The following is a 23,166-nucleotide window of genomic DNA, read 5'->3' as shown; positions in this document are numbered from 1 at the left end:
ATCACGAGGTCAGGAGATCGAGACCATCCTGGCTAACACGGTGAAACCCCGTCTCTACTAAAAATACAAAAAATTAGCCCAGCATGGTGGCGGGCGCCTGTAGTCCCAGCTTCTCGGGAGGCTGAGGCAGAAGAATGGCGTGAACCCAGGAGGTGGAGCTTGCAGTGAGCCGAGATCGTGCCACTGTACTCCAGCTTGGGCGACAGACCAAGACTCCATCTCAAAAAAAAAGAAAAGAAAATACGAGTAAGTGGTATCCTGTGAACTTCCCCAAGGCATTTTAAGGTGACTTTGGACAGACAGTGATGGTCACACCGAGGTCTAGGAACAGTCACCCACTGTTCTCAGCATACCTGTTTACAACTAACTCCCACACCTGAATTTCAGAGGATTCAAATTCAATTTTTAGCAGAGACTATTTTTAATGATTCTGGAAAGTTGTGAGTAAATTCCATTTTTATAAATTAAATCATCTTCTCCTTTATTTATATTATGTTGTATTATTTTAAAGTCTTTCATATTTCTTTTTTTTTTTTTTTTTTTTTTGAGACGGAGTCTTGCTCTGTCACCCAGGCTGGAGTGCTGTGGCCAGATCTCAGCTCACTGCAAGCTCCGCCTCCCGGTTCACGCCATTCTCCTGTCTCAGCCTCCCGGGTAGCTGGGACTACAGGCGCCGCCACCTCGCCCGGCTAGTTTTTTGTAGTTTTTAGTAGAGACGGGGTTTCACCGTGTTAGCCAGGATGGTCTCGATCTCCTGACCTCGTGATCCGCCCGTCTCGGCCTCCCAAAGTGCTGGGATTACAGGCTTGAGCCACCGCGCCCGGCCGTCTTTCATATTTCAAAACCTGTTCAGTTCAGCTCAAGACACAGCTGTCAGTATTCCCTTATAGGGGCTGAAAGGCAGAAATGCTAAATGTTTGGGGTTTCCCTTTCACACCCTGAAGAATCCTCTTTCAAAGAAGAATTGAGTGCTTGTCTGTTTCTTTTATTAGTTGTGATCGTATTAAGTTTGGCATTCTCACCTGACAAGCAATCCCACGGTAAGGCCCGTAAGGCCCGCTTCTATCAGTAACAATTGACTGTCTCTCCCGAGCTAGGAGAGAGGCAAGCAACACTTTATAATATAAAGAATTGTTGATTTTTAAGAAAAAGTGTAATCCCAGCACTTTGGGAGGCCGAGGAGGGCGGATCACGAGGTCAGGAGATCGAGACCCTCCTGGCTAACACGGTGAAACCCCGTCTCTACTAAAAATACAAAAAACTAGCCGGGAGAGGTGGCGGGCGCCTGTAGTCCCAGCTACTCGGAGGCTGAGGCGGGAGAATGGCGGGAACCCGGGAGGCGGCGCTTGCAGTGAGCCGAGATCGCGCCACTGCACTCCAGCCTGGGCGACACAGCGAGACTCCGTCTCAAAAAAAAAAAGGCCGGGCGCGGTGGCTCCAGCCTGTAATCCCAGCACTTTGGGAGGCCGAGACGGGCGGATCACGAGGTCAGGAGATCGAGACCATCCTGGCTAACATGGTGAAACCCCGTCTCTACTAAAAATACAAAAAACTAGCCGGGCGAGGTGGCGGGCGCCTGTAGTCCCAGCTACTCGGGAGGCTGAGGCAGGAGAAGGGCGTAAACCCGGGAAGCAGAGCTTGCAGTGAGCTGAGATCTGGCCACTGCACTCCAGCCTGGGTGACAGAGCGAGACTCCATCTCAAAAAAAAAAAAAAAAAAAAAAAGAAAAAAAAGAAAGAAAAAATATCAGAGGCAGGAATGTCAATGCTCTTTGTACTTGAGGTAATTCATTATACATCTATGCCAAATGGTACTTACAGTGAAAAAGTTATTGAATAAAAGCTGAGTGTCTGAAAGTGAAACAAATATAAACGGACTCATCAGAAGAAAAAAAAAAAACACTCTTAGCTAAGCGATATTAATCTTAAGATAATAATGTGAAGAAAGCAGATTACTGTAATGGAAAGAGTAATGACCCTGGTCATGAGACCAGGCTTTCAGACTCACTCGGCTACCGACAAGACGAGTGACCTTGGACAAGTCACCTCTGGATCTCAATTCCTTTGGTAAAGTGCAGAGCCTGGAATATTAACTCCAAGAGCCATTACAGCTCGAAACATTGCATTCCCACCTTCTGCATTATGCCACCAAATGAATAACAGAATTGTGTGGGTGGGCAAACGGGTCTCAAAGGACTAACACTATTTAAAAAGAAAAAAGGAAGGCGCATTTTTATTTATTGGCATAAATCTCATACCTGTAAAACATGCTTTGATTTGAAGTTATGAAACCTCTTTGCTGTTTTCATAAATACAGCATTTAAAGTTCATCTAGAATTCAGCAGGATGTTTTATTGACAAGAAGGAAGGGATCTGAAGAAAGAGATATTCAGAGCTACAAGAGCAAAGACAAAACTGATGGGCCCGATTAAGGTGGAACAGACATACTATATATCTTGGGGGTTTCTAGAAACCTTTCCTATGCAATCTTAAAAGTATTCGAAACATACACTTCACAGTAGGTAACATCCTAACAAGAAAGCATGCTTCTCTGTGAGGCACAGCCTGCACCAGCACAATATTTTCTGGAAAACGGAGAGAGGACGCTGCCTTTTTAACAGCAATCAGTAATCCAGTAAGTATAATTCACTGGTGATGGATCACTTAAGTCTCAGGATTTTTAAAATCTAATTAGAATTACAGCACCAAAGCAATTAAGGGGAGCCACTGTTTTTTTAAAATTCCAGAATATGACTTCTAAGAAACAATTAAATATGTATATAAGGCTGCTCAGTTATTAAAACAATAAAACTTTTAACATTTTGTTACCCGACAAAAATATAAACAGTGTCCAGTGACAGCCCTCAGAGGGGGATGAGGGCACAGGGTCCAGCTGGGATGAGAAATGAGAAGAACTGAGGGGAGGATGGGAAGAGGGCCGGGAGGGGGCCTGGAGCAGCGGCAGGTGATTCAGAGAGTCTGCAGGAGACTAGTCATGAAACAGCAATTACGTCTCCTGGAAAAGATAATTTGCTTTTTCTCTCTCAAGTCCCACTTATGTGTTTGTAGATTAGATCTGGCTGTAAAGAAAGAAAATGGCAGCATGTAATAAACATTAACGCCTTAAAGTAGGGGGGAAAGCCCTCTATTAACAGCTAACTCAAGTAACTCATTTAGCTACTCGGTAAGAAAAAAAATACAGCTAAAGTATGTCAGCTACTCTAAAACACGCCAAAGCAAAGGTGCAAAGTTATTGCATCTATTTTGAAAGGAAACATGCACGTATGTTCTACAACCAGAGTCAAAAATTATAAAACACAATCCTTCATTTGTTTAAGCCGAAATCTATTCTCCAAGAAAATCAAACACTCTGACATCTTCTCCAAGCACCCTGGATAAAGCATTCTGCATTGCTCAGTTAATAATGAACTAATTGAACATCTCCTTCAAAGAGCTCTAAAACTAGGTGCGCTTGCACAGAAGGTGAGAGTTCTGTTAAATCAGTCACTCAGTGAGAAAAAAAACAATTCCATGAAAATTCTGCTTTCAAAGAGGTCTACCTTAAAGGAAATGCAAGCCTTCCACGGCACACTCGCGTTTTTCTGTCCGATGCCAGCTAACTCTGCAGCTCAGCTTCCGTACCTGCCTGGCCGGCATGTCTGACCTCTGTCTCTCAGCTGAATTCTCCCAGCACATTTCATCATTTCCTGTTGGCTGCTGAGATAAGGTCATTCCCCTACACTGCTGCATTCGCTGTACAGTCCCAGGTTCCCAGACTGCATGCTCCTGCCTGCTGTGGCCATCACAGAAGGCAGGAGTCTTCTTTTCAGAAAGTGGCCAAAGAGAAATTTCAGTATTTCCATGGAAAATCAGGGAGAAGAGGTCTGAGAACAAAATTCATACTACCCCTTCCCCCACACACAAAAAATCAACTTATATACAAACTAACTTACGCCATACATGAGCGTCTTCTATTATCTTCTTGTACTTGAGATCCTCCTGCTTACAAGAGAAAAAAGACGGCATGCTCTGCATCTGAGGGGCGTCACAGCTGTCACTGGGACAGGGACTTGCTTGCACAGGATAATCTTACATTGTCCCAACATGTGGAACTCAACTTTCTTCTGTGACTACAGACAACAAGGCAATGCCTGTCAGCAGATGAACAGGAAGCCTCATGCAGGAGACGGGACTGGGGACTCGGAGTCCCCTGGAGACAGGCAGGGGACCCCATCATCTCTCAGCATAACAACTGACTCCTAAGAACTAGGACACTCGGCCGGGCGCGGTGGCTCAAGCCTGTAATCCCAGCACTTTGGGAGGCCGAGACGGGCGGATCTCGAGGTCAGGAGATCGAGACCATCCTGGCTAACACGGTGAAACCCCATCTCTACTAAAAAATACAAAAAACTAGCCGGGCGAGGTGGCGGGCGCCTGTAGTCCCAGCTACTCGGGAGGCTGAGGCAGGAGAATGGCGGGAACCCGGGAGGCGGAGCTTGCAGTGAGCTGAGATCCGGCCACTGCACTCCAGCCTGGGCGACAGAGCGAGACTCCGTCTCAAAAAAAAAAAAAAAAAAAAAAAAGAACTAGGACACTCAAATTACGCAAGTGTGATTACACGGAAATAAAAACAAAAACACCTTGCTTCTTCCATTTTTACGAATAATTTAAAGTAAAGAAAAAAACAATAAAACTTTAGGTGAGGAGAGAAAGATTTTAAAATGCTTGTGCCTACAAAAATACATACTGTATGATTCCCTTTGGACCCAGCACAAGAAGAGGCATAACTAATCTACACCCTTTGAAGGCAGGACAGGGAAGAGAGAGAGGAGGCAGGCGGGAAGGGGCGTCAGGAGGGTTTTGGAGCCGTGCTGTGGCTCTTAAACTGGCTATGGGTGTGCTGCACTTGTGAAAATCCACTGACACGCACACTTGAGATCTGTGCACTTTAGGTATATATATTATTCAATAAAACTCTTTGAATCTCATATAATAGAAACAAATAGAGACACTACAGGAGAGAGCAGCTATGGAAACGAATCTGCAGAAACAGACAGGAAGCAAGTATTTCCAGGGCTCCATGTCCCAGGTGCCCTCCTAGAAGACACGCACGCCCACCCCCACCCCCCTTGGCAAGCCAGGACTGAAGTGGCAACGGCCAGGGCAGGCCCAGCTCAGGGCGGTTTCCTCCTTTCAACATGGCCCAAGGGGGTGCATGTAGGGATGGGAAAATACATCATTGGCAAAAGAACATACTGCAAGGGGAAACGGTGCTAAGTGGATATACACTATTTACCAGTGTGCTTGCTACTCACATTCATTCAAAAATGTTCAGTGGGCCGGGCGCCGTGGCTCAAGCCTGTCATCCCAGCACTTTGGGAGGCTGAGGCGGGTGGATCACGAGGTCAGAAGATCGAGACTATCCTGGCTCACATGGTGAAACCCCGCCTCTACTAAAAATACAAAATACAAAAAAAAAAATATGCCAGGCATAGTGGTGGCACCTGTAGTCTCAGCTACTCGGGAGGCTGAGGCAGGAGAACGACATGAATCCGAGAGACAGAGCTTGCAGAGCAGAGATCGTACCACTGTACTCCAGCCTGGGCAACAAAGCAAGACTCCGTCTCAAAAACAAAAACAAAAACAACAACAAACAAAAATGTTCAGTTAAAAACAGCCATCTAGTCTTACCTTATAACACAAAACGAAGTAGGTTAAAAATCTCTTTTGAAAATCTTGTGTTTAGAAATTCCTTAGGCTGGGCCAGTGGCTCACACTTGTAGTCCCAGCACTTTGGGAGGCTGAGGCAAATGGATTGCTTGAAGCCAGGAGTTTGAGACCAGCCTGGCCAGTATGGTGAAACCTCGTCTTTACTAAAAAAATACAAAAATTGGCCAGGCGTGGTGGTGCATGCCTGTAATCCCAGCTACTCAGGAGGCTGAGGCACGAGAATCGCTTGACCCCAGCGGGCAGAGGTTGCAGTGAGCTGAGATCATGCCAATGCACTCTAGCCTGGGTGACAGAGCGAGATCCTGTCTCAAAAAAGAAAAAAAAAGAAATTCCTTAATGGAAAAGTACCAATAAAAGCAAAGACCACGTAACACGAGACTCTATTACTTGACATATGATAATAATTTACACTACTTGAGAAATTATTTACCACCCTCCCCACACAGCCCTTCATCAAAAAAGCAGAGAAGTCAACACATACTTCACTATATCCTGTAGTTGGTTTAGTTAAATCCACTCGACCATCACAGAAGATGAATACCAGAGTGCCACGCCCACCACAGCTGGCAAGCACTCACTCCACTAAGACAGAAGCAGCACCTGAGTTCTGGGGGAGCAAGTCTGAGACCAGCCTGGTCAACACGGTGAAACCCCGTCTCTACAAAAAAATACAAAAATTTTCTACCTGTCCCCTCCCCCAAGCCAGGGTACCAGAAAACTTTTTTTTTGTCACAGACCCCCACTTAGGGCTGCTGGTTATGGGAGGGCTTTTTGTTTAAGAGACTTACTCTCTTTTTTTAAATCCAACAAACACAGGCTGCTCAACAAACATTTACACAGCATGTTATTTCTGGCTAATCATGAAAATAGCTCTCTGGGGGCAAGCATTGTTAGCTCCATTTCCCAGATGAAAGGTTATGCAGTTTGCTAAGTGTCCCACAGCTGGTGCAAGGAGAGCCAGCCTGTGAGCCCAGGCAGCCAGCCTCCAGAGTCCCGGCTACACTGCCCCTCCATCTTGACTTCCCTCAAAGATCAGAACTGGGTCTTGGATATAGTTTCTGCTTAATAAAAAGCCGCACTTGGAAAAGGAGAAGAGGGCCCAAGGCAGAACTGGGGATGGGGGATGGAGGGTGAGGTCTGGGGTAGGGGTTGAGGGCCACATCCAGCACAGGGCAAGAGAAGGCCAGCCCAGCACCAGCAGCAGCCATTCACAGTCCAGGCCACAGGGCCACCCTCACATGCCCTCAGGCAAAGTGCAGCCTGGATGCCTGAGGTGGGTGGAGGCATTGTGAGTCCTACCCCAAGTACCCAGTTACCAGAGCAACGGGGGGGAGGTGAGGGGGTGGCAAAGAAAAGGAAAACTGACTTTGAACTGAATAGCAGTGGGACTAGAAAGTCATTAGACCAGATCTCCAGTGTGGTTAAAGACACCCTCTCCCTGCCCAAGTCAGCCACACCTCACTAGTGGACTCCAGGCAGGAAGAACGGACTACGGCAGAAGACAAGACTGACTCAGGCAGCTCTCCTGTCCGGGGCAGTGGTACAGTGCCCGACCACCCTCTAGGTGATGCCGGGACAGAAACTCCGCTCAGGAAAGCGCACCCGCTGGCCTCTGGCATGCAGAGCCTAAGCTGCAATTCCGGTTCTGATCTGGCTTCTGTCATCAAAGACTGGAAACCATTGGACATTCATTCAACAAACATCAATGCCAGGCACAGTGCTTAGGGTCCCACAGTCAAAGCAGCCAAGGTCCCTGCCCCGACCCACAATGTACAGGCTGAGTAGAAGTGCAAATAAATAAAATGAGGGACATCTCGTGCTGGTTCTCCAAGAGTGTGCAACCAGCCTACTCAAACCGTGTGGATTAAGGTGGAAGAAAATTCAGAAAGAGAGTCCACGAAGTTAATTAAAGACCAGCAGTGCCATCCATCAGCTCACGCCCCGGCAGAGGCAGCCAGCAACACGCAGGGCAGCACTTCCCAGGGAGATTCTTTCACCCAGCGCCCACTGCAGCTCCAGCAGACCGATTCATCAGCCTAGCAGGACTCAAAGACAGGACAGGACCCAGCAAGGCTGCTGCTTCTATCTGAGGCCTTTTGTTATATGATTGTCGCATGGTAAAAATGACTGCTTTTACCACGTTTACCACGCTCTTTTGAAACACTGTAAGATAGGTACTCCTAGCCCTGTTTTACAGGGAGGGAAACCACCGCAGAGCACAAGCAATCTGCCCGAGGTCACCCAGCTGATAAGCACAGAATGGGATTCACACTCAGGCCCACTTGATACAAAACCCTCCTCTCTCTACCACACCCGTGCCTCCCATGGAACGGGACTTGCTATGAAAATCAGGATATCTGGCAGAAGGTCGTGTCATTTGGAAACAATAAAATTTCTACAATGTCATATTTTGTTTTCAGCACTCCTCTACTGGTCTGTCATTGCTCTATTATTGCCTTAAAAAAAAAAAACCACTTTATTGAGATATAATTCACATGTCACACAGGTCACCCAATTAAAGGGCACAATTCAATGTGATTTAGTATATTCACAGGTGCGTGCAACCATCACCACCGTCAAGGCCAGGACAATTTCATTACCTCAAAGAAAAACCCTGAACCCTTTAGCTATCATCCCTCTATTCCCAGCCCTTTCCCCAGCTCGTGGCAGTCATTGTGTTTTACAAGGTGATTCTTGGCTGGGCGGGGTGGCTCACGCCTGTAATCCCAGCACTTCCTGCAGCCAAGGTGAGCAGATGACTTGAGGTCAGGAGTTGGAGACCAGCCTGGCCACATAGTGACACCCTGTCTCTACTAAAAATACAAACATTAGCTGGGCATGGTGGTGCATGCCTGTAATCTCAGCTACTCGAGAGGCTGAGGCAGGAGAATTGCTTGAACCCAGGAGGTGGAGGTTGCAGTGAGCCAAGATCATGCCATTACACTCCAGTCTGGGCGACAGAGTGAGACTCTGTCTCAATAAAGAAAAAAAAAAAGGTGATTCTTAAAAGTGATTATGGGCACACAGTAATTGGGTTGTTAATAGAATACCGCAGACTGCAATTCTGCATTCGCCTCAGTCTTTCCCTAGCAGGCTAAAACTAACAGCTGAGCCAGGACAGGGCGAGGGCAAGGCAGGAGACCTCAGTGGCAGGTGGCTAGCATAGGAGGTGGGGTACCTGGCAGCCTGGCACGGGGCAGCCTCTACAGTTCCTATGTGCATGCCCCAAACACAGAGCCAGGTGATCCATCGGCAGCAGGGACAAGAAGTTAGACAAAAGACCATAAGGAGCTGCTCTGACCACAAGCCTTTTCCATTAGGAATTTGTAACTCCCCATCTCCAGAAACGCAAACACCGAGATCCTACAGGCTGGCCCAAGCCAGGGGTAACCAGAATAGTCTTGTTCTGAGAAGCCAAACTAGTCAAGGAATAGCAAGGCTTGGATAAAAAGAAGATTCCCCCAAATCTGGTTCGTTTATTTGCTGGTTCTCTCTGCCTTCCTCACATGCTGCTGAAAGTTGGGGAGAGAATGTACGCACTCCTGTAGCACCTAGGTTTCTGTCACACATCTCTATACAGGACATCAAAACCCAACTGTGTGTGGCATCGACACACAGCTAAAAACCACTCAGCAATAAAAAGGAATGAGCTACTGACAGATGTAACATGGATGAATCACAAAAACATCATGGTGAGCAAAGCAGCCAGATGCAAAACAGCACACACTATGTGTGTCTATGTGGATGAAATTCGAAACCAAGCAAAAACAACCTATAGTGACAGATCAATGTTTGCCAGGGCCAGGGGGCAGGGTGGGGGACTGACGTCAAAGAGACACAAGGAACTTTTGGAGCAATGGAAATACTCTGTCTTGACTGAGTCACACAGGTGTTTCCACTTGTCAAAGCTCCTAAAAGGATGCCTTCAATTGTTTGTAAACTAATACCTCAATAAAGAGGAAGAAGCAGGGAGAAGGAGGGGAAAAGAAGGTGAGAAGAAAAACAAGAGAAAAGGAAGAAAAGCCCCCAGCAGAAGTCTAGTAACAGAGCTTCCTTCCTACCCTGCATCTGCATCTGCAATACAACAGTCACTGACATTAATCAAGGACCACAAAGTGCCTCGGATTCAAAAGATTAAAGTAAGTTCTGCGTCATTTTAGCCCAAGTGTATTTCTTGGACCTCAAGTCTTAGAATAAGTGATCCTCTACCAACGACTTTGGTAGAGGATCCAAATGGTCCACTGTCTAACCAGGCTAGCTTGGGTTCTTCCCACTAGCACCACGGTGAAAGGCATGACAATGACAGTTCAGTGACCTGGAAGTGGCAGGTGTCAGCGACACGTTTCAATGGCTGCGAAACAGTAAACCAGCAAAATTTAATACGATACTTTAAGGCATTAGTTTTTCTTTGTCTTCAAGTGATAAGTAAATCTTAAATTCTAGAAAACCTACCATAATCATAAATAGATTAGGTGAAAATGTGATAGGTCAATCTTTTTCATATTTTTCTTATTTTTATTTTATTTTATTTTTTTTTGAGACGGAGTCTCGCTGTGTCGCCCAGGCTGGAGTGCAGTGGCGCGATCTCGGCTCACTGCAAGCTCCGCCTCCCGGGTTCCCGCCATTCTCCTGCCTCAGCCTCCCGAGTAGCTGGGACTACAGGCGCCCGCCACCTCGCCCGGCTAGTTTTTTGTATTTTCTAGTAGAGACAGGGTTTCACCGTGTTAGCCAGGAGGGTCTCGATCTCCTGACCTCGTGATCCGCCCGCCTCGGCCTCCCAAAGTGCTGGGATTACAGGCTTGAGCCACCGCGCCTGGCCGTTTCATATTTTTCTTTTGGCTGAGAACGGGATAGTAGCTATTTTCAAATCCTACTTGTTAGCCTTTCGTATGTTTCATGAAACAAGATGTAGATTGAGCTATCTTGGGCTGGGCACGGTGGCTCACTCCTGTAATCCCAGCACTTTGGGAGGCTGAGGCAGGAGGATCATGAGATCAAGAGATCAAGACCATCCTGGCCAACATGGTGAAACCCCGTCTCTATGAAAAACACAAAAATGCCGGGCGCGGTGGCTCAAGCCTGTAATCCCAGCACTTTGGGAGGCCGAGACGGGTGGATCACGAGGTCAGGAGATCGAGACCACCCTGGCTAACACGGTGAAACCCCGTCTCTACTAAAAAAAAATACAGAAAACTAGCCGGGCGAGGTGGCGGGCGCCTGTAGTCCCAGCTACTCGGGAGGCTGAGGCAGGAGAATGGCGGGAACCCGGGAGGCGGAGCTTGCAGTGAGCTGAGATCCGGCCACTGCACTCCAGCCTGGGCGACAGAGCGAAACTCCGTCTCAACAAAAAAGAAAAATACAAAAATTAGCTGGCTGTGGTGGTGTGCACCCATAGTCCCACCTACTTGGGAGGCTGAGGCAGGAGAACTGCTTAAACCCGGGAGGAGAAGGTTGCAGTGAGATCGTGTCCCTGCACTCCAGCCTGGCGACAAAGCGAGACTCCATCTAAAAAAAAAAAAAAAAAAAGAGCCATCTTGCCTTTACTCATCTCACATGTGTACATAAAAAGGAATAAACCAAGCCAAATGTCTAACATTCTCTATCAAAGAAGAAGTGCCAGGACAAGGCAAAGCTAAGTATCAGTTCTATCTTTGGCAAAGGAAAAAAATGTTAAAACTTTACATAAGCGTCTTTGCCTCTCTGGCACTCGTCCAAAGATTTTTTTTAAAGTGAAGCAAGACTAATTAATGGAGACAGTCCAATTGAGGAAAAACTTTAAAGCACCAATGTGATAGAGGGAACATGTTAATTTTTTTCTTACTCATTTTATAAAATCCCCAAATGCCACACACAGGAGGAGCAACATCGAGATTTCTAGCACATCTCAGTTAAGATGTCACACAGCCCCATGGTCCTGGGAACAGCTCGAGCCTTCTTTGGGCAACACATTAAAAATGGAAGATGATCCAAGAAAGATCTGAAATTCAAAAGGAATGTGAGCAAGGTTCCTGGTGAGTTTGTGGGTATTTTCAGGAATAAAGTTAGGGGCCTGTTATGTTAATGTTTTATCAGTGTGATTTTTTCCCCCTCATCTATTTATATTTTAATTCAGCCATCTGACAAACATTTTTCAGCACTGTCCCTACACCAGGCTCTGGAAGTTACAAACTAAATAATTAACTTAAACTAAGTTGTCCGTAAGCAGCTTCGAGTCTGGTAGGGTAGATGAACGAGCACCCAGAGGACTATGCAAGGTGACAGGTGCTACATAACAGACTTAGGTAGGGAGTGCTGAAGGTGGGGCTGGGGCAGGGGGCCAGGAAGAGACGTGGGAAGATGCCCAGGAAGGCTGGACTCTGAGCTGAATCACGTAAACAAGCGCAGTGTCCCGCTGCATCTCTGGCTGTGGCCTCCCCTCTTTGGCTGGGGCTTCCTCCTCCCTCAAAGGAGACTAGGGACCAGATAGAAGATCCCAATGTTACTGATCAGGGTTTTCCTGAGGGCAGTAAAGGCAGCCAACATAAGGCTGCCAAATTTATTTTGCCCCCTAAGGACACTTAAAAAAGAAAAAGACCTATCACTCCCATTATTTCATTTCAAAGACATTTTAACACCAAAAGACAGGTAATACAACCCCAGAATCAATAAAAAGCCTAAAACTAGAGCTCTTTAACTTTGTAACAGAATAATTATACTGTTGGTGTGTCACTGTCTAGCATGATAGTGAAACTGGCATTGTGAGTTGGTATTTAGAAACCCTGCAAATGGGCCAGGCGCAGGGCTGAAATCCCAGCACTTCGGGAGGCCAAGGTGGGCGGAGATCGAGACCATCCTGGCTAACACGGTGAAACCCTGTCTCTACTAAAAATACAAAAAATAAGCCAGGGGTGGTGGCAGGCGCCTGCAGTCCCAGCTACTTGGGAGGCTGAGGGAGGAGAATGGCGTGAACCTGGGAGGCGGAGCTTGCAGTGAGCCGAGATTGCGCCACTGCACTCCAGCCTGGGTAACAAGCGAGACTCCGTCAAAAAAAACAAAGAAAAAGAAAAGAAAGGAAAGAAAGGAAAGAAAGGAAAGAAAGGAAGAAAGGAAGAAAGGAAGAAAGAAGAAGAAAACCCTGCAAATAGATGATCAAAATTAGGTACTTTACTGAGTGCACATTTTATGACATTTGATACACACTTCCCAGATCTTTATATACAATGATATACTCATGATAGCCTTGCAAGGTGGGAGTACTGCGCCAGTTTCCAGATGAGAAAACTATAGGTTTCGGGAAGTCGCTTGCTCACAGTTGCACAGCAATGGCAGCATGGGAAGCTGCAACCCTGGCTCCCTCTGACGGCAGAGTGTGTCCTGGACCTCCACAAACAGCGTGACACTGCAAGAGAGCTATGGGTGACTGCAGCAGCTCTTCCCAGAACTAAACATCTGTTTCACTGTTGTTGCTTTGGGGAAGGCAAAGGAAGAGTTCAAGTCTGCCACCTTTTTTTTCATAGTCCCTAATAACCAACTCAAACCCTTGGAGAAACCAGGAGGGGTATAAATACGTAAGAAAAAGAAATCGTGGTGCCAAGCATTCCAGAGCGCTACCATTATCTTCTCCCTTCTCCTTCTATATTTTGGATCAGTGCTGGGGAAAAAGAAAATGGTTAAGATGAGAAAAGAAATAGGTAGCATTTGAACCGTTATTCAAGATTTTCAATACTTGGTGTGTGTCATGGTTAGTTTTAGAGTTTTAGGTGTCAACTCCACTGGAATACCTAGGAAAACCTAGAAACCTAGTCAAGTCTGATTTTGGTGTGTGTCCATGAAGCTGTTTCCAGAAGAGACTGGCACACGGGTGTAGAGTGGATGAGGTGGGGAAGAGCCACCATCAATAAGGGCAGGCACCATCCAATCTGCCAGGGGGCCTGAAGAGAACAAAAAAAGGGCAAATGTGTCTATCAATGTCCTGGACCTGGGATGCACTCACCTCCTTCCTTGGACCACAGAACCCCAAGCTTGCCAGCCTTTGGACCCCAGGACTTACACCAGCAGCCCCTGGGTTCTTAGGCCTTCAGCACTGGACTGAGAGCTACATGATTGGCTTCTCTGGTTCTGGGGCCCTCAAAAGAGGACTGAGCCACACTACCAGCATCCCAGGGTCTCCAGCTTGCAGGCGGCCTGTCAAAGAATTTCTCAGACCCCAAAACCATGTGAGCCAATTCCCCTAACAAATTGCTTCTTATCTATTTACATCCATCCATCCACCCTATTGGCTCTGACTAATACAGCCATGTAGTAAGTATACATCTTAAAGCCTCTAGGCGCTGGCAGGTGCTACATAAATACAACTTAAAAGACATGGTCACTAACTTCTAAAAGCTTCCATTTTCAGTTTGAAATATGGAGATAATTATAAATAGAATACCAACCATAAACTTAAAAGTGTATCTCATTTTACAAATTTCTTTTCAACAAATGATTGTGACATTACATGGCAGACTTTCTGTCTTTGTATTCTACAACTAATCTGTAACTTCATTTCAGTTGGAATTCTTTTCTGATGGCACACCAATGATTTTTCTCCCTGAAAGATGTTAAGGAGTATTATTATTACACTGTTATTAACAGTATCACTTAACACTGGTTTAGATTCAAGTTTTTCTTCTTCTTTTTTTTTTTTTTTTTTGAGATGGAGTCTTGCTCTGTTGCCCAGGTGGAGTGCAGTGTCCGGATCTCAGCTCACTGCAAGCTCTGCCTAACGGGTTTACGCCATTCTCCTGCCTCAGCCTCCCGAGTAGCTGGGACTACAGGCGCCCGCCACCTCGCCCGGCTAGTTTTTTGTATTTTCTAGTAGAGACAGGGTTTCACCGTGTTAGCCAGGACGGTCTCGATCTCCCGACCTCGTGATCTGCCTGTCTCGGCCTCCTAAAGTGCTGGGATTACAGGCTTCAGCCACCGTGCCCCGCCTCAAGTTTTTCTTCTTATGGAGGCCTTGGGGAAGAACCAAATACATTTAAGATGAGTAATCCTCCCACCTCAATAACTCTGGCAACGATCACCATTGTAACACCTGCACCATCCATCATCCAAGCAATATGGGATTGATTATCGCTGTAGATTGGAAATAGTTTTCTCTTTTTCTTTTTTAATGGAAAACGTCAAACATGTAGAAAGTGGAAACTAGGTAAGGCACAGTGGCTCAAGCCTTTAATCCCAGCACTTTGAGAAGTCGAGGCATGAGGACCGCTTGAGTCCATGTGTTCGAGACCAGCCTGGGCAACATGGAGAGAACCCATCCCTCTGAAAATTTTTTAAAAATTAGCTGGGCAAGATAGTGCACAGCTGTGGTCCCAGCTACTCAGGAGGGTGAGGCTGCCATGGATCAGGATCCCACCATTGCACTCTAGCCTGCGTGACAGGGTGAGATGCTGGCCCTTAAAAAAAAAAGAAACTAGAATGATCCCCCATTTCAACAATTATCAACACATGGCCAATCCTGTTTCACCTGTGATGTGAAAACTGTAGCATGCTCACAGAACCACAAAACCCAAATGCATCTCCACCCGGCCTGGCGTGCCCCTGTCGACACTGGCACCCACAGCCCAAGTCCTCAGGCTGCGAAGAGGCACAAAGCAAGCAGAGCAGGGCCCTGGCCTGAAGAGATCAGCAACTTTGTGGGGAACCAGCGCACCTGAACCACACTTAAAACCGAGACCGACTACAGTAAACCCGCAAGGTTAACATCACACTGATGAGTCATGGCAGTATCAGGTGCCTCCCAAGATGACGTAACAAGAAGGGCACTTCACCTCTGTGGGACTCTCCCCAAACTCATCTGCCAATCTAATTACTAGGAAAAATCATCAAGGACCTGGGTGGGATCCTAGAACTGCAAGAAAACATCAGTGGGAAAGCTGGTGAAATCCAAAGAAAGTCCATAGTTTATTTAGTAACACTGCATCAATGTTAATTTCTTAATTTCAAAAAACGAGCTGTGGTGACATAAAATGTTAACATTAGAGAAAGCCAGGTAAAAAGTAGACAGGAACTCTCTCTATTAGTTTTGCAACATTTCTGCATACATAGAATTCTTGCAAAATAAAAAGTTTATTACAGAAATGATAATACAAAAGTTTAACAAATATTCATTATGTCCTTTGCAAAAAGGAGCCAGTGACAATGTGGTCTTCTTTTTAACATTTAGCCAAGGAAGACGAAGCCTAAAGAAATCAAATGATTTGTTAAAATCTTGAAGTAAGCAAGCACCTGGAAATGAAGGCAGGGTCCTATGTAAGCTGACGTCACCTGAGGTGCTCCATGGCAGTGCACCACCAGATATGGAGTGATTGTGGTAACAAGCAGTGCTGACCATGAGATGTGAGGCTGGCCTGCAGCCGCCCCACGCCACCCACAGCTGTGCGATCAGACAGCGACCCAGGCTCCCTGCACCACCCTGCCCTGCCCTGCCCCCAGGCTCTCCACAGCCCTCTCTGCTCCAGCCTACCCCTGCAGTGCCTCTCACCACTGAGAGGTTTCTGAGGGTCTGCAGGCTAACGCTAAGCTAAAAACAATAAAAAGGAGGTGGCATTACAAACCACCATATGATAAAAATACTTTAAACCACCACCATTTTACAAAAATAGCTCCTTATATATCTAGAAAAAAAAGATATCAGAACGGTGCACTAGGAAACCTGAAATTGTAGCTCTGCACCAGGATGAGCCCAAAGTGCCCAAAGGAGAATTCCACCTCTGGGCTTCTGACCTGGAGACCATGTCACCTGGAAGTACACAGTCTACTGCCTCACTCTAAGAAAAGTCAGCCATGTTTTCACTTTTTTTTTTTTTTTTCTTATGTTGCCCAGGCTGGACTTCAACTCCTGGGCTGAAGTCATGCTCCCGCCTCAGCCTCCTGTGTACCTGGATTACAGATGCACGCCACTGCACCCAGTTCAACCATGCTTTTAAATGGCTTTGAATGTGCTTCTTTGTAACAGTATCTTCCTACATTTCAGACAGGACAAAATTCTAGAAATAAAAGCACACACCTGGATTTTCTAATTATGAACAGCATGCAAAGACTGTTCATTATGAACCAGATTTATGATGACTTTTATGGCTGGGGTCAATACGGAAGTAAGACCTTTGACGGGGCAGTCATATGTCTGCCCACATACTGCAGCAAACACATCTGGGACATGACCGTCAGCTCCAACAAGAATGTCTGTGAAATATTCCTATCCAAAATGCCCTGCAACAAATTACTGAAAGATAAGGAAAGAAAGCCAGAAGTGGTGTTTTTAAAACAATCTTTAAAAAGGAAAAGGCAGAAGACAGACTGTAAAAAGTATTTCCAGAACAGAAGGTTAAAAATGACAGACTCTGTCACAGGTCTCGCCCCCAAGGGAATCCCTCCTGAGCAACTTCATTATTTCCACTTGCTCAGGAATTGACGAGCGTCTTGCAAAACACAGGTCAAAACTTCCCCAGTGCTCTGAATTATGCAACTGGGAATCCGTACCACACTGTTTTTGTCAACAAGGCTCCACTGAAGCTTCCTCCTTTAACTTCACATTGGGAAAAAGACTCCAGATGCCTTCCCCATTCATTTTTCAAATGTTTCATTCAATCAGAAACTCCACATATACACTTTGGAACTTACACATTTGATAGCTGCAAAGCTCGCAGGCAAGCTCTCCAGCCAACATGCCTGTCTGTCTCCACCCAAGTGTGGCAAGCCCCACACGTGTGCCAGGCATGGCCCCTGCCCCATAAACCCAGAGTGGGTTGGCTGCTCTCCCCTGTAACTGACACAGAAACAGGTCTGTTAGACTCCAGTCTTAGGTCTGTGCCCATCCCCCACTCCTGTCTCCATCATCCCTCATTGCCCTTGTTTCCTTGGCACCTAGCACAGGGCTTAGCATCTAGGGGCACAGCATATGTTAAATGAGGAAAAGAGAAAAGCCCATGAGAGAAATGGCAGCCTCACCCTTGGGGACACACAGCTCAGGTGTGGATGCCAAGTATCAAGAACGGAAGCGTAGCCTCAACTTGTAGCCTAATACAAACGCCAGCTCACAGCCCACGAGCTGTGAATCACAAAAGTCAATTTATCTCAGAGCCTCAGTTTCCTCAACTGTATAAAAAGTATCAGTATCTCCCGCCTCCCAGGTTACCAAGAGGATTAAATGAGATAAAACACCTGGCCTGGTGCCTGGCAGCTCACTGTTGTCCTGAAATCTATGTGTATCTCCTTCCCTCCGAATCCTTATGTCGACTTTGCTTCCAGTTATCCACCATTCAGTGCACCATGACTAGGTACAATGAAAAACAACAGCCAGTTCCACCAAGGGGCTGGCACCTGAACCATCTCCCCATAGCCCTTTCCCATGAGCACCAGATAGCAGGTGCCATACCCAGAGCATTCACCTGTTAATTGGATATGATCTACTTCTAAGTAGCAGGGAAGGATGCCAGCTCCCTTTTGCCACTGATTTCCATTCCCTCAATGCTCCTGGTCTAAGCCACGCCTAACTCCTCCCCACTGGAGAATGGTAGAGGAGAGTGCTCTTCCTGGTGAGTAGGGGCAGAAGGCAGGTACCATGTATAGGCTTCTTGTTTGGGTAGAGACCATCCATTAAAAAATCATAAGCATCAGCCATGGCCAACATGGTGAAACCTTGCTTCTACTAAAAATACAAAAATTAGCCAGGCATGGTGGTGCGTGCCCGTAATCCCAGCTATTCGGAAGGCTGAGGCACCATAACTGCTTGAACCTGGGAGGTGGAGGTTGCAGTGAGTTTAGATCGTGCCACTGCACTCCAGCCTAGGTAACACAGTGAGATCTCAAAAAAAGAAGAAGAAGAAAAAAAAAGATCATAAGCATTGGAAATTAGGCCTCTTTTCCTTTACTCTCCACCCAGACTGATGCAAGGCAGCCAGCTGGAGCAAGTGTATCTCCTCTGCAGACCCAGCTGACCTTTGAGTAGACTGTGCCAGGGCCTAGAATGTGGGTCAGGGAGAGTCAGCAAGCCTACCTGCCTGCGCCGCAGATGAGCTCTAGTCCACCACTTCCTCTATATTGTAACAAGGGTGGCATTTTGGTCTTGTTCTGACACTCACATCACCCTCTGTCCCAACAGTATCAGTTTAACCTACTGACTCCCTTAAACCCAATGCCACTACTCAATTATTAGCATTGAGGAAGCTCCCATCATATTCAACAAAAGTTTTAGTGCTTTTACAAGATACAGAAATCCACTAGACAAAGTCCCCATTCTTGTGGTTTACTCATAAGAAAAATAAAACTAAAATATATCTATTAAAAGGTAGAAAGGGGGCAGGGCACGATGGCTTACACCTATAATCCCAGCACTTTGGGAGGCTGAGGCAGGAGAATTGCTTGAGCTCAGGAGTTTGGGCGAGACCCTGTCTCTACAAAAATAAATAAAATATACAAATATAAATATATATATATATATATTATATATATATATATAGCGTGCACACAATGAAAAATTATCAGTGGCAAAAATGAATGAAAATGAAATCTGCAGACTACTTATGAGTCTCTTTTTATAAACTTCATAAACAAAAATAGTATATATTATTTACAGATACATGTATATAAGTACTCTTTTCTTTTTTCCTTTTTCTAACCAGAGCCTTGTCAATATGCTTTAAAAAAAAAAAAAAAAGTGCAGGAATGATGAACTATTCTAGAATGCCTTTACCCCTAGTCATGCCGCACTGGATGGTGGATAACTGGAAGCAGAGATTCCCAGTTGCACAGTTCCCAGGTGCTCCTGGCAGGGAGCACCCACCAGGTACTTCCCTGTGGTGCACGGTGGTTTAGTTCTCCAGCTAGGAGGCTGGCTCCCAGGTATGTATCAGCATGCTCCAAAACTTATATATCCATCACCTCTTGTTTGACACGAATTTTAAGTTACCTAAGAAAACATTTCTAAAGTACGGGTAGATGAGAGAAATGCTGTAAGACAGACACAAGAAAAAGACTCACTGATAGATGTTCAACAAACACCAGGCCAAAAGCGGGCCAATGCTGAGACACCCTGGGCCCCCATGGTCCAAACACCAGGCCAGTATGGAAGGTCCAATCTGAGCTGAAACCCTACAGGGTTCAAAGCACTGAGGCCTCCCCCCCCACCCCACCATTTGCAGTCATCTTATTTTGCATGTAGGAAAGGAAAAGGAGGCTAAAAAACTTTGCCTGTGCTAATTCTTCGCCTAGAGGGAGTACAGAACATTGTCACCTGCCAGGCTAACCCACCCACTGCTGACCCTCCTCACTCTAAATGTTACAGGTAGTTCTCAAAATGCCTCCAGGCTTATCACTTTAATAATCCTCTTCCCGGCCCAACCCCAGGAATTCCTGGTTCCTGTACGGCAAGGCCAGAAGCTACACCCTGGTGAAAGGCCACTGGGAAGTACAGGCCTTAACGCACACTTGCTCCAGACAGAGCAGAGGCAACACTAGTCAGTCCAGGTGACAGACTGGCTCCTGTCCCCACAAGCCTGACAAGTCCACAGGATTATCTAGGGGTTCACAGATTTGGGGCAACAGTGCTAAATGCAGGTCTCCCTGTCATGCCTAGAGTGTCATAGAATGGCCACTTAATTGGCTTGCTGCTGGGTGTTGGCACCTATTTCTATATTTATGTAGATTCTATAACTGTTTTAGATTTGTATTAAGATCAGTGGCAGAACTGTATTACATGCCTTTTAAATATATTAATATAACCACATGGGTTTTCTTTTTAATGTGATACAGTGAATTGCGATGTATAACATTAACTGAGCACTTACTATGCACCAAGCCCAGGTCTAATCATTTCACAGATACCCCATTTCGTCCTTCCATCAACCCTATACAGCAGTACTGTAATCGTCCTGCTAATTTTATAGATGAGGAGACTGAAGCTCAGGGAGATTAACTAATTTGGCTAACGTCAGAGAATTAGTAAATGACAAGGCTGGGGCAAACCATGCTCTAATCCTTGAGCCAGAAGTTTCTCTAGCCGACACAATACCTCATGTTATGCTATCCTTGCATTGCTAGAGTAAACCTTTTTCGGTCCTGAAAAAGTAATCTTTCAATACACTACTGTATTCAAATTATTATTTGATTTAGAAACATACTTTAAAATGTTGCAAATATATAAAACATATATATGCACTAACACATATTACATTCATATGAGACTGATCTGTAACTTTATCTACACCATGAATGGAAGAAGAAACATTTTTACAAAGAAATAGAAATTCGCATAAAAATCTTAAAATTTTATGGCAAAACACACCTAACCAATGTAAAAACGAATTATAGAAACAATAGCTGGGGACGCATTTGCAATGCACACAACAAATAATTTATAGCTCTAATATACAAAGAGCTCCTAAAAATTCAAAACAACCCAGTAGACAAAAAAACGGAGAAAGGATATGGGTATGGAATTCATAGAAGAAAAAATACAAATGATCAATAAACATATGAAATGATGCTCAACCTCACCAGTACTCAGGAAAACACAAATTAAAATAAAGTGGTGAAAAAAAAAGTTTAGTTAAAAATAATTAAGACTGGAATACCATTTTCAGTCATCAGATTAGCAAAAACAACACAACATCTAGCACTGGTGGAAATGCCCAGTAAAAGGTGTGGATGTGATCAGGCTCTGTGTTCTCACTCAAATCTCATGGCAAACGGTAATCCCCATGTGTCAGGGGAGGGGCCTGATGGGAGATGATTAGATCATGGGGGCAGATCTACTATTTTCATGATAGTAAGCGTGTTCTCGGAGATCTGAAGTGTATGGCACGTTCCCCCTCACACTCTCTGTCTCTCTCCCGCTCTGCCATGGTAAGACATGCTTGCTTCCCCTTCACTTTTCACCATGATTGTAGTTTCCTGAGGCCTCCTAGCCATGCTTTCTGCCAAGCCTGTGAAACTGAGTCAATTAAACCTCTTTTCTTCATAAATTACCCAGTCTCAGGCAGTTCTTTACAGCAGTGTGAGAACAAACTAATACAGGGGTACTCATACACTGCTAGTACAAGTCTGCCAAAAGACTAGAGCAATCCAGTGTGGCATAACTACTAAAAACTACTGACCTGGAGAGAGAACCAGAGTACAACAGTCACTTACTGGCTCATTCATTCATTCATTCCACAGTGAGCACCTACAACCTGCCATGCACTTTTTTCAATTATTTGTTATCAAAAGAGCTTAAATTCAGAAGTGTGTAAGCTCAAGAGAAGTGAAAATGGCAAGCTGCTGAATAATGCCTACAGTAGGTTCCTCCCTTTTTTAAAAACATGCATGTTTGTGAGGGTCAGGAGAAAGTTGTGGAAGGCTCTGCTACAACAAGCAGTCAAGAGTTGATGAGCACCTAGCTGTTTATACATCTTCTGTTTCTCTTGGCATGAGCACACAGTAACAAAAGCAATAACCTATAACGCTGAGAAATCTAACAGAAAATATCACAGTCTTTGTTTACACACAACACAAGAAGAGCACAGGGCCCACACTGTGTTAGTGGCAGAGCCAAAAGTCCACCCTCATCCTGCTGAATGAATGCAAAGCTGGGCTCTTCACTATAAAATGACAGTGTTTCTCCTCACTCACATTCACCCACCCACACGGAGCAGAAAGCAGGAAGGTTTCCATGCTCGCACTGATGCTAAGTTGTGGGAGGCAGTCGGGCAACATTTCTGGAGTTCCTATGAATGATGTGCTATGCTTTTCGGCCTGCAGACATTCAGGTGGACTCAGATCTGAGACATATTCAAAAGTATGTTCGCATCCTGGCCCTTGATTTATGTATTTCCTCTTCCCTAGGGGATTCCACAAAGCATTTCCAAAAAGGCTGGTCCCTGCCCCTTAACTGGTTCCTCCTCCAGGCAACAGCATTCCAGCTGGGCTCTGGGAAATCTCCCTACTCCTTCAAAACAGTGGTTTCTCCTCTGGCTTCTTTTCAGGTTTCCTATGAGTCTATGAGGCCACCCCACCCAAAGTCTTCCAAGGAACTGATTATGCTCAGGTTAGCTGGCGACCACAGAACTTTGACCAGTATAACGAACTGTGACAGAAAGGAATGCATTCTGTTGACCAATCCCCCTGCAATATAGCATAGACGACAGGGGTACTTCAACGCTCCATTGCTTAGGAGAAACAGCCAGCACTTGTACGGGCTGAGACACAGAAACTTCGAAAACAATTCAAGTGTCCATACCACTGCCCAAGGCCCAATGATGGCTCATCTGTTTGTGTTTTTATTTATAGATGTATGGAAATATAGAGATATCTGGCCAGGTGCAGTGGCTCACGCCTGTAATGCTAGCACTATGGGAGGCAGAGGCAGGTGGATCACCTGAGATCGGGAGTTTGAGCCTGGTCAACATGGTGAAACCCCATCTCTACTAAAAATACA

At 45.6% G+C, this 23,166-nt stretch overlaps 1 protein-coding gene across 3 annotated transcripts in view; it reads right to left on the bottom strand.

Annotated features, from left to right (window-relative positions):
- Nucleotides 1-23,166, bottom strand: part of PACSIN2 (protein kinase C and casein kinase substrate in neurons 2) — a 156,964-nt gene that overhangs the window by 98,458 nt on the left and 35,340 nt on the right. The window contains exon 1 of one of the 3 annotated variants that reach the window (XM_033233718.1): nucleotides 3,560-3,648. The exons of the other annotated variants lie outside the window; for them this stretch is intronic. The gene's annotated coding sequence lies outside the window, so the exon portion shown is untranslated. Of the gene's footprint in view, nucleotides 1-3,559; nucleotides 3,649-23,166 lie in introns of those variants that run through there. 3 annotated transcript variants of the gene reach the window in all.

The sequence above is a fragment of the Trachypithecus francoisi genome, unplaced genomic scaffold (genome assembly GCF_009764315.1).
Source record: "Trachypithecus francoisi isolate TF-2019V2 unplaced genomic scaffold, Tfra_2.0 Lachesis_group14, whole genome shotgun sequence".
NCBI classification, from domain to species: Eukaryota; Metazoa; Chordata; class Mammalia; order Primates; family Cercopithecidae; genus Trachypithecus; species Trachypithecus francoisi.
This window is presented reverse-complemented; position numbering and strand designations above follow the sequence as displayed.